This window comes from Muscardinus avellanarius (assembly GCF_963383645.1).
Source record: "Muscardinus avellanarius genome assembly, chromosome: 3".
Taxonomy (NCBI): domain Eukaryota; kingdom Metazoa; phylum Chordata; class Mammalia; order Rodentia; family Gliridae; genus Muscardinus; species Muscardinus avellanarius.
The window spans coordinates 37,908,896-37,923,457 of NC_137788.1; the positions used below are offsets into that span (position 1 = coordinate 37,908,896).

General features: G+C 44.6%; 1 protein-coding gene across 2 annotated transcripts in view; it reads left to right on the plus strand.

Moving 5' to 3' along the window:
- RNF220 (ring finger protein 220) overlaps positions 1–14,562 on the plus strand; it is a gene marked incomplete at its 5' end in the record, with an annotated part of 265,038 nt that overhangs the window by 51,727 nt on the left and 198,749 nt on the right. The gene's annotated exons all lie outside the window — the stretch shown is intronic.

The window sequence follows — 14,562 nt, forward strand, 5'->3', positions numbered from 1 at the left end:
CTGGGGAAAGGAGCCAGGCTGGCGGAGGGGCTGCTGTGGAGAGACTGTTGTCGGAGTCTGCCTGCCAGACTCTGGGGGCTCCCAGTGCTCTCAAAGGAAAGAGACATTTGTGAGATGAGAAAAAAAAAAAAGGTGATAGGGATTCAATAAATATTTGATTAATTGATTAATTAATTGAGGCACTTGATATTTTGAGTAGGTAGCAAGAAACAGAGGTTTGTTAGAACTGCAAATGTATGAACTGGAGATAGTGGAAACATTGAAAATGATACAGAAAGATGAGTGAGTTGGGAGGGAAAGGAAATCCCAAAAACTAAGTTAATGGTCTGGGATAAGGAGAGGGCTCGGCAGTGGAGGCAGCATCAATGAGTCAGATATATACATAACTATATAAGTAGGACACAAAATACTGGTGTGGTGGCACATATAAGCCCAGTACATGGGAGGCTGAGACAGAAGGATCACAGGCTTGAGGCCAGCCAAAGCAACTTAGCAAGGCCCTCTGCAGCTTAGTGAGACCCTGTTTCAAAATAAAATAGGGCTGGGGGTGTAGCTCAAAGGTAGAATGCCCCTGGGTTCAATCCCCAGTACCAATAAACAAACAAACAAACATGCTTTTTTGGAATAAGCATGCAACCTGGTGAAGAACCAAGGCCACTCCCGAGTCCTCTAGTTCTGGCACTGCCACCTGCCCTGGCTGTCACCGAGCTTGCCTCAAGACACCTTGAGGTCAGACGGCCAAATGATGAGGGAGGAACATTATTGACGGAGTCTAAGCTTTGGGCTCAGGGTCAGGGTAGGCTAAATGATGCTGAAGAGTTTTTCTAGCTTTGAGTCAAAATATTGCCAGTGTCATAATCCCAGCATATGATTTCAGTGTTTCTCTTGATTTGGGGAATGAGTCGAAGACATACCAATGGGGAAGAACATATAAAGACTATTGGTTGATTCAAGTTAAGACAAATACCAATCGTCTCTGGAGGTGTTTAATTTAGGAGAGAATGGATTTCTGTCCACTACAGAACTTGTGGAATTATTTGGTTAGCAAGGGCTCAATGTTCTATAGTGAGGTAAGGTTATTACATATTGTAGGAGAAGGGAAAAAATAATCTGTTGGCACAGGGGAGCCATCGGGTTGACATTCCCCATAGGAATGTGACTAGCGTCCTGTGAGAAATGACATGCTAATGGGCCTTATCTAAGTATATTTATTAGGAACATGCTAAGTGCCAGAAGCTGTTTTCGACACTGCAGACAGAATAGTGAACAAAAGAGACCCAGATCCTGCCCTCAGGAGCTTGTTGAACTTCCATGGAGCACACAGCATCAACTCCATCTGGAATCAAGACGGCTTAAGAGAGGGGCGGCCCTCAGCACACCTCCAGTCTGTTCTATACACACAGTGGAAAGGTGTTACTAAGTCACACACCTGAAAACACTATTCCTTGCTGAAGTCTCAGCTTGGTTCCCTTTGCTTATCTGATCAAAGCTGCACTCTCATGGCCTCTGTGGCCCGCAGAATCGAGTTCATCTCTCTCTGCCCTCACCTCATCAGTCTCTCCCACTGGAGCAGGCTGGGGAGCCTGCAAACTGGCCTTCTGCGAGTCCCTGAAGCGTGCCCCGCCTCAGTGTCTTCATACTTGCTTATCCCTTGATCTGCCACACATGACCTCCCACCGAAACCTCGCCCCTAGGACCCCACCGCAACCCAGGTGCCCAGGTAAGCCCGTTTACCCTGCACAGCTCAGGACGTATTGTAGAAGGGAAAAACAAATCTGTCCTTATATGTAATATATTAGGTATAATAATGCATATATGTATAGCTATGTGTTTGTTTTAGGCACATATGTGCCTAAAATTATTTGTTAAATAAATGAAGAAAGATTATAAGATTTCTCCAGTTGGAGGAGGAAGTAAAGAGAATTCTATGCAAAGAAAATGTTCCAAGCCAAGATACAGAGCATGAAGGGCAATGGGCCATTGTTGAATCACTAGAAATAAGAGCTAAGGAGGGCTGGCGCCTTCACAGTGAGACTGCTGTAAAGGCAAGCAGGCTCCCACTCATGATCTCAGGCTTTTTCTGGTTGGCAGTGGGGGTAGGTGGTGGAAATCAAAGGTTTTTAAACAAAGGAATGTTATATTCAGATTGTGTTTTAGAAAGATAATTCATTCTCTTTGAGGTTGGTGGCACACTCCTGTAATCCCAGTACTTGGGAGACTAAGACAGGAGGATTGCAGGTTTGAGGGCAGCCTCAGCAAGTAGTGAGACTCTCATCAACCTAGTGAGACCCTGTTTCAAAATAAAAATAAAATGGGCTGAGGGTATAGCTCAGAGGTAGAATGCCCCTGGGCTCAATCCCCAGTACCACACACACCAAAAACATTAATATAAAAGGTAACTTATTCTTCATTAATGGATATTTCATCTGTAAGATTTTAAATTCTAAAGCGGGAAAGTCTTACTCATCCAGTATTGCTGCTAGGTTGGTTCACCCAAAGTCAGTTAAAGCCGGAAGTCATCATAAGAAGTATTACATGTATACTGTGAACATTTTATTCTAAATGGACAACCACTTGCTAATCTTTGGGTAGAAGACTAGAGCCTTTATGTAGAATGCTGGATTCTTGAATAATTGTCTCAACATCCAGTTGTCTTTGGATTTTCACATCTTTAAAATAGAGCTAGAAGCTTAACTGTTCTTGAAATAAACTACTGGCACACTGGTACATGCCTGTATCCCAGTACTTGGGAGACTAGGACAGGAGGATCACAGGTTCAAGGTCACCCTCAATAATTTAGCAAGATTCTCAAAAATTTAGCAAGATCCTGTTTCAAAATTTAAAAGGCTGGCCAGGTATGGTGGTTCACTCTTGTAATCCCTGTGCTTGGGAGGCTAAGACAGGAGGATCGCATAGGTTTGAAGCCAGCCTCAGCTACTTAATGAGCTCTCAGCAACTTAGTAAGACCCTTCTTCCAAATAAAGTATAAAATAGGTCTGGGAGTATAGCCCAGAGGTAGAAAAACCCCTGGGTTCCACCCCAGTACCACAAAAAAATAAAAATAAAAAAATTAAAAGGCTGTGCCAGGTATCATGATGCATGCTTGTAATCCTAGTACTTGGGAGGCTGAGACAGGAGGATCACAGGTTCAAAGACAGCCTCAGCAAGTAGTGAGACTCATCAACCTAGCATGACCCCATTTCAAAATAAAAATAAAATAGGGGTGGGGGTATAGCTCAGAAGTAAAATGCCTCTGGGTTCAATCCCCAGTACCACAAAAATAAAGAATGAAAGAAAGACAGGGGGAGTGTCTTTGGTGTGGACTTCATTGTCCGTGTCATTTTCAGTTGTTTACATTCTAGCATAATGGTTAAGAGCACAGTCTGAGCCAGACTGCCTGGGTTCAAATCCTGGGCACATCATTTCCTACCCTGGGCCAGCTGCTCGACTTCCATGAGCCTCAGTGTCCTTAGGACCCAAATCAGAGAGTTATCATGCAGATCAAGTAGATACTTTATACAAAAGGCTTAATGTAGCCTCTGACACATACTAAACATTCAATAAGTGTTAACTGGTTTTCAGTTGACCCAATTCAACCACATTTTAGAAAGAAATTTACCCTTATTAATTCTTCCCAAAGCGTTTGATTTTCGTTAGAAATAACAATTGTCTTTTTGCTCTGTTGGTTTACATAATATTTAGTTAAATTATGTAAATGCAGTAACTACTGCCATAGAAATACACAAATTTGGGAACAATCACAGTGACTTATACTCACTTAGCGGAAGGAAGAGGGTGTGCAAGAGAGTGGCCTGCCAGCCAGGAACCTCTTGGGTGCTGTGGCCACTCAAGTATGTGTTTGGTGGGAATGGAAAGCTTGGGCCACCCAGTAGGCCAGGACAGAAGAGGTCAGTTAGGAAAGTGTCTTTCCTCTGGGCATAGTGAGACCCTGCTTCAGAATAAAACAAAACCCAAACAAAGTGCTGGTGGAGTAGCTTGGAGGTAGAATGTCCTCTGAGTTCAAAACAAGAGTCCTCCTTTGAATCACTCCCTCTGTTCTTCCAGCATCCTCAGTCCCACTACAGATATGCTTAAATCTCATTAACCTCTAGGCCCAGGCCAGGCCGTTAATCTCTCTAAGCCCCACAAAAGGGAAAGTTTTCTTACATAATTTAGTAATAATATTAACTTGTAAAATAAGTGTAAGGAAGTCCAATAAAGTTCTGGCTTTTCCCATGGTGATTATTTTGGTGCTTTTCAAGAAATTCCAAACTCTTTCTAAGAAGATGCAGTGGGGCACACTTGACTTTGCTGGCCCCCGAGGACGCGTGCCCTGTGGAGTAATCCCTCACTGCCTTGACTCTCGCATTTCCCATCCTCTCTACAGCTCCAGAGTTACTTCCTTCCCCGTGGAGGCTAGCGCTCACCACCCATTACTTTTAACTGATCTCTTGCTGGTATCATCTACCCCATTTTCTTAAACATGTCCTTTCACAGAACCCATCCAATAATCCGCCACATATGGCATAGATTGAATTTGAAGTTCAAGGTATAAATGTTGTAGGTTCCAAGTACAAATGTCCAATAGGCAGTTGGACACAAAATCTGAAACCCAGGAAACAAAACAAAAGTAGAACTGGGTGTGTGTGTGTGTGCCTGTAATCCAGTACTTGTGAGGCTGAAACAGGAGGATCACAGGTTAGAGACCAACCTCAGCACTTTAGTGAGACCTTGTTTCAAAATAAAAAATAACATCTGGCTGGGAGTGTAGCTCAGGGGTAGAGTGCCCTTGAGTTCAATCCCTGGTACCACCAATATAAGGGTAGATAAGGAAACTTAGGAATCTTCAACAAGAAAGTGGGATTTGGTCCTGCGCAAAAGTTCACCTCACAGAAGAGGGGCCTGTGGGGTGGGAAGAGCACTGTTGTGTAAGGGGCAGAGGGGTGGGGGTGGGACCTGCTGATGGAGGAGGGGCCACCCACATACAAGGAGGCCCAAACCCCGGGAAGGACAGCTTCAGGAGTGGTTATAGTGGGGTATAGTGGCATGCAACTATGATCCCAGCACTTGGGAGGAGACTGAGACAGGAGGATGGCAGGTTCAAGACCAGCCTCAGGCTGGGCATGGTGGCGCACGCTTGTAATCCCTGCGCTTGGGAGGCTGAGACAGGAGGATCGCACAGATTCGAAGCCAGCCTCAGCTACTTAGTGAGACCCTGTTTCCAAATAAAATGTAAAATAGGTCTGGGAGTATAGCCCGGAGGTAGAAAGCCTCTGAGTTCCACCCCCAGTACCACCAAAAGAAAAAAAAAAAAAGACCAGCCTCAGCAACTTAGTGAGACCCTCAGCAACCTAGCAAGACCCTGTTGCAAATTTAAAAAGGGCTGGGAGTGTAGCTTGGAGGTAGACACCCATGGGTCCAATTCCTAGTATTATCTCTCTCTCTCTCTCTCTCTCTCTCTCTCTCTCTCTCTCTCTCTCTCACACACACACACACACACACACACACACACACACACACACACACGAGGGGGAGGAGGCGGTTACAAGTATCAAATGTAACAGGTGAGCCTACCAGTGCCTAGCACCTAGTAAGTACTCAGTGAATATTTATTTACTGGCTAATTAGGACCCAAATAATGAAGACATCATTGGTGAGCTTGGATTTTCCTAAAAGCAGACAAGGATTCATTTCTTTGAAAGATAAAAGGGCACCAGGGTATGTGTCCAGGAGGTGGAGCGCATCTGTTGGGAGGGTGGAGCAGCAGTAAAATGAGTCAAGCCAGCAGCCACTGTGGACCATCAGAGCTTTAGCCCTTTGGGAAAGTTCTGAAAGCCAGTGTAGAGAGCATCACCTCATGGGTAGAGAGCATCTCAGTGTAGAGAGCATCACCTCATGGGTAGAGAGCATCTCAGTGTAGAGAGCATCACCTCATGGGTAGAGAGCATCTCAGTGTAGAGAGCATCACCTCATGGGTCCTCTCGAGGGCCGAGGGGCTGGGTATTTATACTCCACTTCTTTCAGGTCACTGGTCCAAGGCATGAATTCACTGACACTTCCAATCCCCCCTTGGACAGCAAGACCCTGGCCGCAAAGCGCTTGCGAGTCCTCAGGCAAAAGGATGCAGGTGTGGGCGCTGGGCACCTGTGCTTCTCTGAGGTCGTGAGGGCGGCCACAGCACCCATAACATTCGCTGTCCCCAGTTTCCAGGGCAGAAGCCAGACTGCTGTGGATTGATAGTAAATTGGGAATGTGAAGTGGAGAAAAACAGTGTAAACAACTATTTCAAGATGATTAGGGGGAAAATTAGCAATATGCCAATTGCCTCACTTTGTTTAGTGTAAAAAAGAAGGGCAGGGTATAAAGAATGATCTGTAATTCCAATACTTAGGAGGTCTGAGACAGGAGGATCCCAGATTCAAGGACAGCCTCCGCAAGTAGTGAGATTCATCAACCTACTGAGACCCTGTTTCAAAACAAAAATAAAAAAGGGCTGGGGTGTAGCTCAGAGGTACAATGCCCTGGGTTCAGTCACCAGTACCAATAATAACAAAAACAACAACAATAATAATGATAATGGGAGATCCAAGCCTCCGAGTGACGTTTATTGAAGAACCTCACAACATTTTCCATGTTTTTCGGTAGTGTGAGGAGTCGTTAGCAGCACTAACTACTTCTCCAGCCTCAGGCCAGCGTCCAGGGCTTCTTTGCTGGCCTTTGCATTTTGGATCCACCAGCTGAAGAAGCCCTGCTCAGCTGGCCGTACACCCGCAATTCTAAGTCTGCAGAGGCAGAGGAGCCGAGCGCCGTGCAGAGCAGGCCGGGCAGGTGCGGAGCACAGTGAGATGCTGAACCCAAGGAGAAGCGCAGGGCAGGCCTGCATCCAGGGCCCTCCACGGTGGCTCCTTGCATCCCTGTCCTTTCCCGGCATGTCAGCAAAGCCCAATAACTGGTTTGATTTGGGCTTAAGAAGAATAACCCTAAAAACCTCCCTGTGACCTTCATCTAACGCATGGCTCTTTACTTGATGCATGTCTGTCTTTTAGCTGAGGCATAAGCGCATGAGGGCAGGGACTGTATTCACTCGGGCCTGGCACCTAGTCACTATTCAACAAGTATTTGCTTAATGTGAGGGGGAGAATAAAACCCAAGACAGATAATGCTATCTTTTGATGGTACTTAAAACCAAGGAAAGATGGAGGTAGCATTTTTATCCACTTAAAAGTGGACTTTGAGGAAGCTAATTTAAACTTAGGAGTTCCTTACTTGGATGCATTCCTTTCAAGACCCTGAGAGGGGCCTTAGTAATGTTTCTGTGTGGTCACCGTTCTTTTTCTTTTGGTACTAGAAGTTGAACCCAGGGGCATTCTACGTCCAAGCTACACCCCTAGTCCTATTTATTTTTATTTTTTGCAGTACTAAAGATTGAACCCAGAGGCATTCTATCTCTGAACTACATCCCAACCCTATTTTATTCTTTATTTTGAAACAGGGTCTCACTAAGTTGTGGAGGGCCTAAGTAGCTGAGGCTTGCTTTGAGCCTGCAATCCACCTATCTCAGCCTCCCAAGTACTAGGATTACAAGTGTGTGTCACCACGCCTGGCTCTATTTATTTTATTATATTTTATTTATTTGTTTGTTTTTGATGGTACTGAGGTTCCTGGAAACCCTTCTACCTCTGGGCTACACTCCCAGACCTATTTTATACTTTTTTAAATTTGGAAACAGGGTCTCTTAAGCCAGCAAGGCTGGCTTCAAACCTGCGCGATCCTCCTGTCTCCGCCTCCCAAGCACAGGGATTACAAGCATGCACCACCATGCCCGGCAATTTTTAATTTTGATACAAGGTCTCACTAAGTTGCTGAGGGGCTCTGTAAATTGCTGAGGCTAGCCTCCAACCTGTGATCCTCCTGTCTCAGTCTCCCAAGTACTGGAATTATAGGTATGTACCACCATGCCCAACTCACATTTTTAATTTAATTTACAAAGATAAAATAACCTCAATGGAAATTAATGCCACCATCTTCACTCTAACTTCACCTTTCCCCCTCTTTGCAGTGGTCGTGAGTGTTTGGGATCTGGTTCAGGGAAGCTGTATTAGTTGTGAGCTACCACAACTCTCTTGAGTTTCTTTTTAAGTGAATCATATGAAATAGAATTTTTAAAAATCCCTTTTTTTAGCTGGTCATGGTGGTGCACGCTTGTAATCCCAGTGTTCGGGAGGCTGAGACAGGAGGATCATGATTCGTGGACAGCCTCAGCTACTGAGGCCCTTTGCAACTCTGAGTCCCTGTTTCAAAAATAAAGAATAAAAAATAGGGCTAGGGGTGTAGCTCGGAGGTAGGATGTCCTTGGGTTCCATCTCTAATACTACAAAAAAATTGCATTGTATATAGGGCATAGACCGGCAGCAATACTACTAGCAACAAATGCATTCTTAAGTGCAGTTATAAGCATCTCCAAAATATTGATATCACCAAAGATAACATAAAATTCATAATATGCTGGTACAACTAGGGCGTCGATGATAGGCCAGTAAAAGAGAATCGGTAAAGTCTGAAAGTACTCAGGAAAACTTGAAATGACCTGAAGTCTTACAACTCCTAGATGAAGGAAGCTTGATAAAGATTTCCTCAAATTTCATAGAAATCTTTTTTTTTTTTTCAGTACTGGGGATGGAACCCAGGGGCATTCTACCTCTGAGCTACACCCCCAAGCCCTAACAGGTCACTAAGTTTCAAAGGGCCTCACTAAATAGTTAAGGCTGTCTGTGAACTGTGATCCTCCTGTCTCGGCCTCCCAAATGCTGGGATTATAAGTGTGTGCCACCACAACCTGGCTTCATAGAAATCTTAAAAAAAAATTGGGTGTGTGTGTGTGTTACTAGGGATAGAACCTAGGGAAATTCTACCTTTGAGCGACACCCCCAGTCCTTTCTATTTTTTTATTTTGAAACAGGGTCTCACTAAGTTGCTAAGGGCTCCACTAAATTGTTGGCTTCAAACCTGTGATCCTCTGGTCTCAGCCTCCCAAGTACTGGGATTATAGGCATAGACCACCATGCCTGGCTATAATCTTAAAAATTTATGTAACAATAGTAATAAGGAGTTTTGAAGCTAAAAGAACTTCTCTAAACTAACAATAAGAAACAGATTTTGGCCAACAATGGTTAGAAGAAAGGCTAAATTGTCTACTTACTTTATAGAATATAATATTTCAAAATTGTTGTTCACACTGGATGTGGTGACGCATGCCTATAATCCGGTACTTGAAAGACTGAGATAGGATCGCAGACTGCAGGCCAGCCTTAGCAAGCAGCAACTCACGGGAACCTCACAAAGCAAGACCCTACTTCAGAACAAAAAATAAAATAGGGCTGGGTGTGCAGCTTGGAGGTAGAATGCCCCTGGATTTAATCCCCAGTAACACACACACACACACACACACACACACACACACACACACACACACACACATATTTTTCTTTCAAGTCTCAGCTGTAGACAATTGGTGTATGACTGGTTTTTATATTGATATTTTAGAGGTCTCCTGCCCTCCTTTTTTGGCGTTTAAAATATGTTGAGTTTCCAGAACTCTCTAGAAGTTGAGAACCCTCTCTTGAGTTTTAACCTTAGTGACTCTCCTAATTCTAGAGTCAGTCTGAGCCAGGCCCTAGGGACAGAGCTTTCCTTCCTTTGCCATCTGGTGCCTCTAGAAAGGAGGCAGCACTGGAGGGAAGAGGGCCGCGTGTGTGCAGAATTCTAATTCTTTGGGGGAGAGCCTCATAATTGGTTTCAGTTGGGATACCTCGCAGAGCGATCTGGCAGGAATGACAAAGAAGGCGTGTGAGGAGCGTTGAAGGAGGCAGGGCACTGAGCCCGGAGAAGAGACATCACTGCTGGAGACCTGGAGCAGCAGCTCTTGCCAGGACAACGCTGCAAAATTTAGTGCCAGTAGGTGGTGGGTATTTACTTCTTGCAAGCAGAGACATCAGATCTGTGCATCAGCTGAGATGCTTCAGGTGGGCGTGGCTCCAGGCCATGGGCTAGGTCCAAGTCGGCCTCATTGGTCCTATGAGCCGCTACCAGAGGTACCCTTCTCCCCATCCCCAGCCTCTGCTTGCATTTCGCCTGCTCACATTTTGTTGGCTAAAGGATGTCACTGCCTGCTTCCAGAGGCAAAGAGTAGAAAAGCCACTGCATTGTGCTTTGGAAACAAATAAGTCACCCGGGCAGGTACAGCACTAGTACGTGAAGATGGAGATGGAGGGATGGAGAATGGAGGGAGTGGGTGGCTCGGGGCCAGCTGATAACCACAAGCCTGTCACATCAAAGGTGGGGAAAGGCAGCCTTCTCCACCTCTCCCCACTTCCCAACGCCCTGCAGTCTAGCCTCACTTCCCGCTCTTATCAAAACCACCCTTGCGCTGCTTTTGCCTCATTATGTCTAGAATCTGATTCTTCTTCTTCCTTCTCTCTGAGCCACTTGCCTGGACTGCGGCGACGGCGAGCTAACTGCTCTCCGCGTCTCTGGTCTCCTCATTTCCCAATTCATCACGCACAGAGCTGCCAGCTGGTATCACGAGCTCATCAGCATCCACATCATCATTACTGTTATCTACTTTGCATTACACTTACTGGTTCGTGTGCCAGCTCCTTCATTATACTGAACTTCTGGATGCCAGGAACTGGTGTGTGTGTGTGTGTGTGTGTGTGTGTGTACACGCGCGTATTTGAATCTGTAGCATCCTGTATTAAGTCTGACACATAGTAAAACTTCAATAAGTTAATATGAAAAAAAGAAGCAAAGAAGGAAGCTGGCATTCCAATTCAAGTCCATGTAACATTAAAGCCCGTATGCTTTCTTCCCTGCCCTGGTATATCCTGAGTCACAGGTGTGTGGCTGATAAAAATGAAGATAAAGCTCAAACCCTCCCACTGCTACACCAGTGGGAAGACAGGTTACTAGATCTAGATTAACCAAAGGATTCTTTCTCTCATAATTGCAATAATCCTTCCTAATCCACATTCTTCTAAAGTGGAAAGTCTAAAAGCCATAAAAAATGTTAATGGCCATAAGCACGTTAAAGCTATGACATGATGCTCAACATTATTGTTAGAAAAATGCATATGCCATTGTTTTGCCTGTACGGTTGATTGAGAGCAAAAAGGTTTCTTACATTGTGCTGGCAAAGGGGCTGGCATGCGACACTCACACACGCTGCTGACAGGAGTGGACACTGCTTACCCTCCACAGAGGGCACTAGGCAGTAGCGATCTGTTCTTTTCTGTACTGATAGAGAAGAGTTTCCAGTGGGTCTTGTGTTGGAAGTGAAAGATAAGGGGCCCAAGCCAAGTTCAGTGTTACCTTTTGTGTGTGTCAAGGGAAGAAAACCACATATACATATCTGTTGTTACTGCTTAGACAAGCTCTGCAAAGATAAACGAGAAACTCTAACTAGCACTTGCTAGCCAGGTGCACATCTGTAATTCCAGTACGTGGGAGGCTGAGACAGGAGGATCCCAGGTTAGAGGACAGCTTCAGCAATTAGTGAGACTCATCTACCTAGTGAGATTGTTTTAAAATAAAAATTAAATAGGGCTGGGGGTGTAGCTCAGAGATAGAATGCCCCTGGGTTCAATTTCTAGTACCATTCGTACACACACACACACACACACACACACACACACACACACACACACTAGCACTTGCTTTTGGGGAAGAGAATTGAGCTGGACAACAAAGTTAAAGGGAGATTTATTTTTCATGATATATTTTTGTATTTTTAAAATTTTGTTCCACATAGGAGAGAGAGACACAAATACACTGAGGATGAACCCAGGATGTTCTACCACTGACCTACACCCCACCCTTTTTTGTGTGGGTGTGGTACTGGGGGCAGACCCCAGAGGCTTTCTACCTCCGGGCTATCTTCCAAACCTATTTTTTTTAAAAAAGAAGTTTATTAAAAAGATAGAAATATAGAGATAGTTACAGCCCTGTGCCAGAGCGGGGCACAGGGGGGCAATTCAAATGAAAATGTCCCTTCCAAACCTATTTTTATATTTTATTTGGAAAAAGGGTCTCACTAAGTTTCTGAGAGCCTCACTAAGTAGCTGAGGCTGGCTTCGAACCTGCACGATCCTCCTGTCTCAGCCTCCAACCATGGGTATTACAAGCTGCGCCACCACGCTGGACTCACCCCACCCCTTTTTATATTTTATTTCTAAGCAGGGTCTCACTAAGCTTCTGTGTGCTGACCTCAAATCTGTCATCCTCCTTTTTCAGCCTCCCAAGTCCTGGGATTACAGGTATGCAGCACAGCACCCAGCTAGAATAGAATTTAGATACCAGAAACAATTCCAAAGGATCAGGAGCAAGCTGAAAAACATCTTTGCAACATAATATGGCAGAGGACTAATTTCTTTAATCTACAAAAAGTTTATAAATCAGTTTAAAAAATTAAGAGAAGGGGCTGGGGATATAGCTCGGTTATAAAGCATTTGCCTGGTTTATACAGTGCCCTGGGTTTGATGATATCTAGCACCAGAGAGAGAGAGGGAGAGAGAGAGAGGGAGGGAGGGAGGAGGAAGGAAGGAAGGAGAAAGAAAATGATGATTAAGATAGCGGAGAAAAAGAAATATACACCCTAGTTTTGGGAGTAAGTACAAATGTTGAATAGTCACATGAAATAGGTGTGTAACTTACACATTGTTAAAGAAAAAAATCAGAAGGAATCTTTTGGAGATTAATTGAATTCTGTTATTAAGAGAGTTTAAGTAGAGAATAAATGACCAATTATCAAGGTTGATGTGGTGTTTCTTTCAATCATCTGATAAAGGAAAGATTTTCGGCATCTGAAGGAACTAATTCCATCCAATCCGTAGGGTCTTTAATTCTTTATGGGACCAGTGGAAGCGTGTTGATAAGGCCAAGCAGGCCAGCCTAAGAGAAGAAGGGGAGGGAGAAGAATGAAAGTTCACCTAGAAAGCTCCAGACCTCAAAAATGAAAGACAACTTGGGGTGCAGTTTTCAGACTTCCCACCAAACACATCCCTCTTGGGTCACAGTCCCAGATTGGCCACTTACCAATACTGAGCAAGTTTATTAATATGTCATTCATTCAGTCAGTAAATATTTACTGAGTTCCTTCTGTGTGTCAGGTACAGCTCGTCCTCCTGGAAATAGAAAGTAATCAAATATTTTTTCAAACAAATATAAAATTACAACTGGCAGCACTGTGAAGAAGATGTATGTAGATTATTCTCTGAGCACCCAGGAAGATGATGTGACCCATACAGGAATTTCAGACAAATGGGGCTGATGAGTATGAGTAGGAGTTTAACCAGACAGGGGGAGAAAAGACAGCTCTGTCCACATCAACTAAGGATTTGTTTTCCAGCCAGGCATTGTGGCACATACCTGGAATCCCAGTACTTGGGAGGCTGAGACAAGAGAATCGTAGCCAACCTTTTCAGTGACCATAAATACTGTGTGTGTGTGTGTGTGTGTGTGTGTGTGTGTGTGTGTGTGTGTGTGTGTTTTACTGGGGATGGAATCCAGGGGACTTCTACTTCTGGGCTATACTCCTAGGCCTATTTTATTTTTTTTACTTATTTTGTGTTACTGAGGGTAGAACCCAGGGGCTTTTCTACCTCCGGGCTATACTCCCAGACCTATTTTTTTTTAACTTTATTTGGAAACAGGGTCTCACTAGGTTGAGAGCCTCACTAAGTAGCTGAGGCTGGCTTTGAACCTGTGCGATCCTCCTGACTCAGCCTACCAACTGCTGAGATTATAAGCATGCACCAACACGCCCAGCTAGGGAGACCCTGGTTTGTTTTTTTGTTTGTTTGTTTGTTTGTTTTGGGTTTTTTTTTTTTTGGTGGTACTGGGGTTCCTGGAAGCCCTTCTACCTCCGGGCTACACTCCCAGACCTATTTTACATTTTTATTTGGAAACAGGGTCTCCTAAGCCAGCGCGCGCACCTGGCTTCGAACCTGCGCGATCCTCCTGTCTGCCTCCCAAGCGCGGGGATTATAAGCGTGAGCCACCATGCCCGGCAAGAGACCCTGTTTTAAAGTAAAAAAATAAAATAAAGTTAGGCTGGGGCTATAGCTCAGAGATCAAAGGCTCCTGGGTTCAAGCCCCAATACTGGGAAAAAAACAAACACCTAATGGCTATTTCAGATGTTTTGTCAAACCTCCCTTCAATGTTGCTGACATTACTGCCTACTCCTTGCTTTTCTTTCCCCCCTCCCCCCAATACTGGGGATAGAACCAGTTCTACCTCTGAACTACACATACCCCAGCCCTATTTTTAATTTTTTACTTTGAAACAGGGTCTTACTAAGTTGCTGAGGACCTCATTAAGCTGCTGAGGCTGACCTCCAACATGTGATCCTCCTGTCTCAGCCTCCCAAGTACTGGAATTACAGGCATGTTCCACCACACCCAGCGTATTCCTTCCTTTTCAAACTCTCTGCTTCCTTGAATTCTGGATTTTCTTCTTTTTTTTTTTTTTTTGGTGGTACTGGGGGTGGAACCCAGGGACTTTCTACC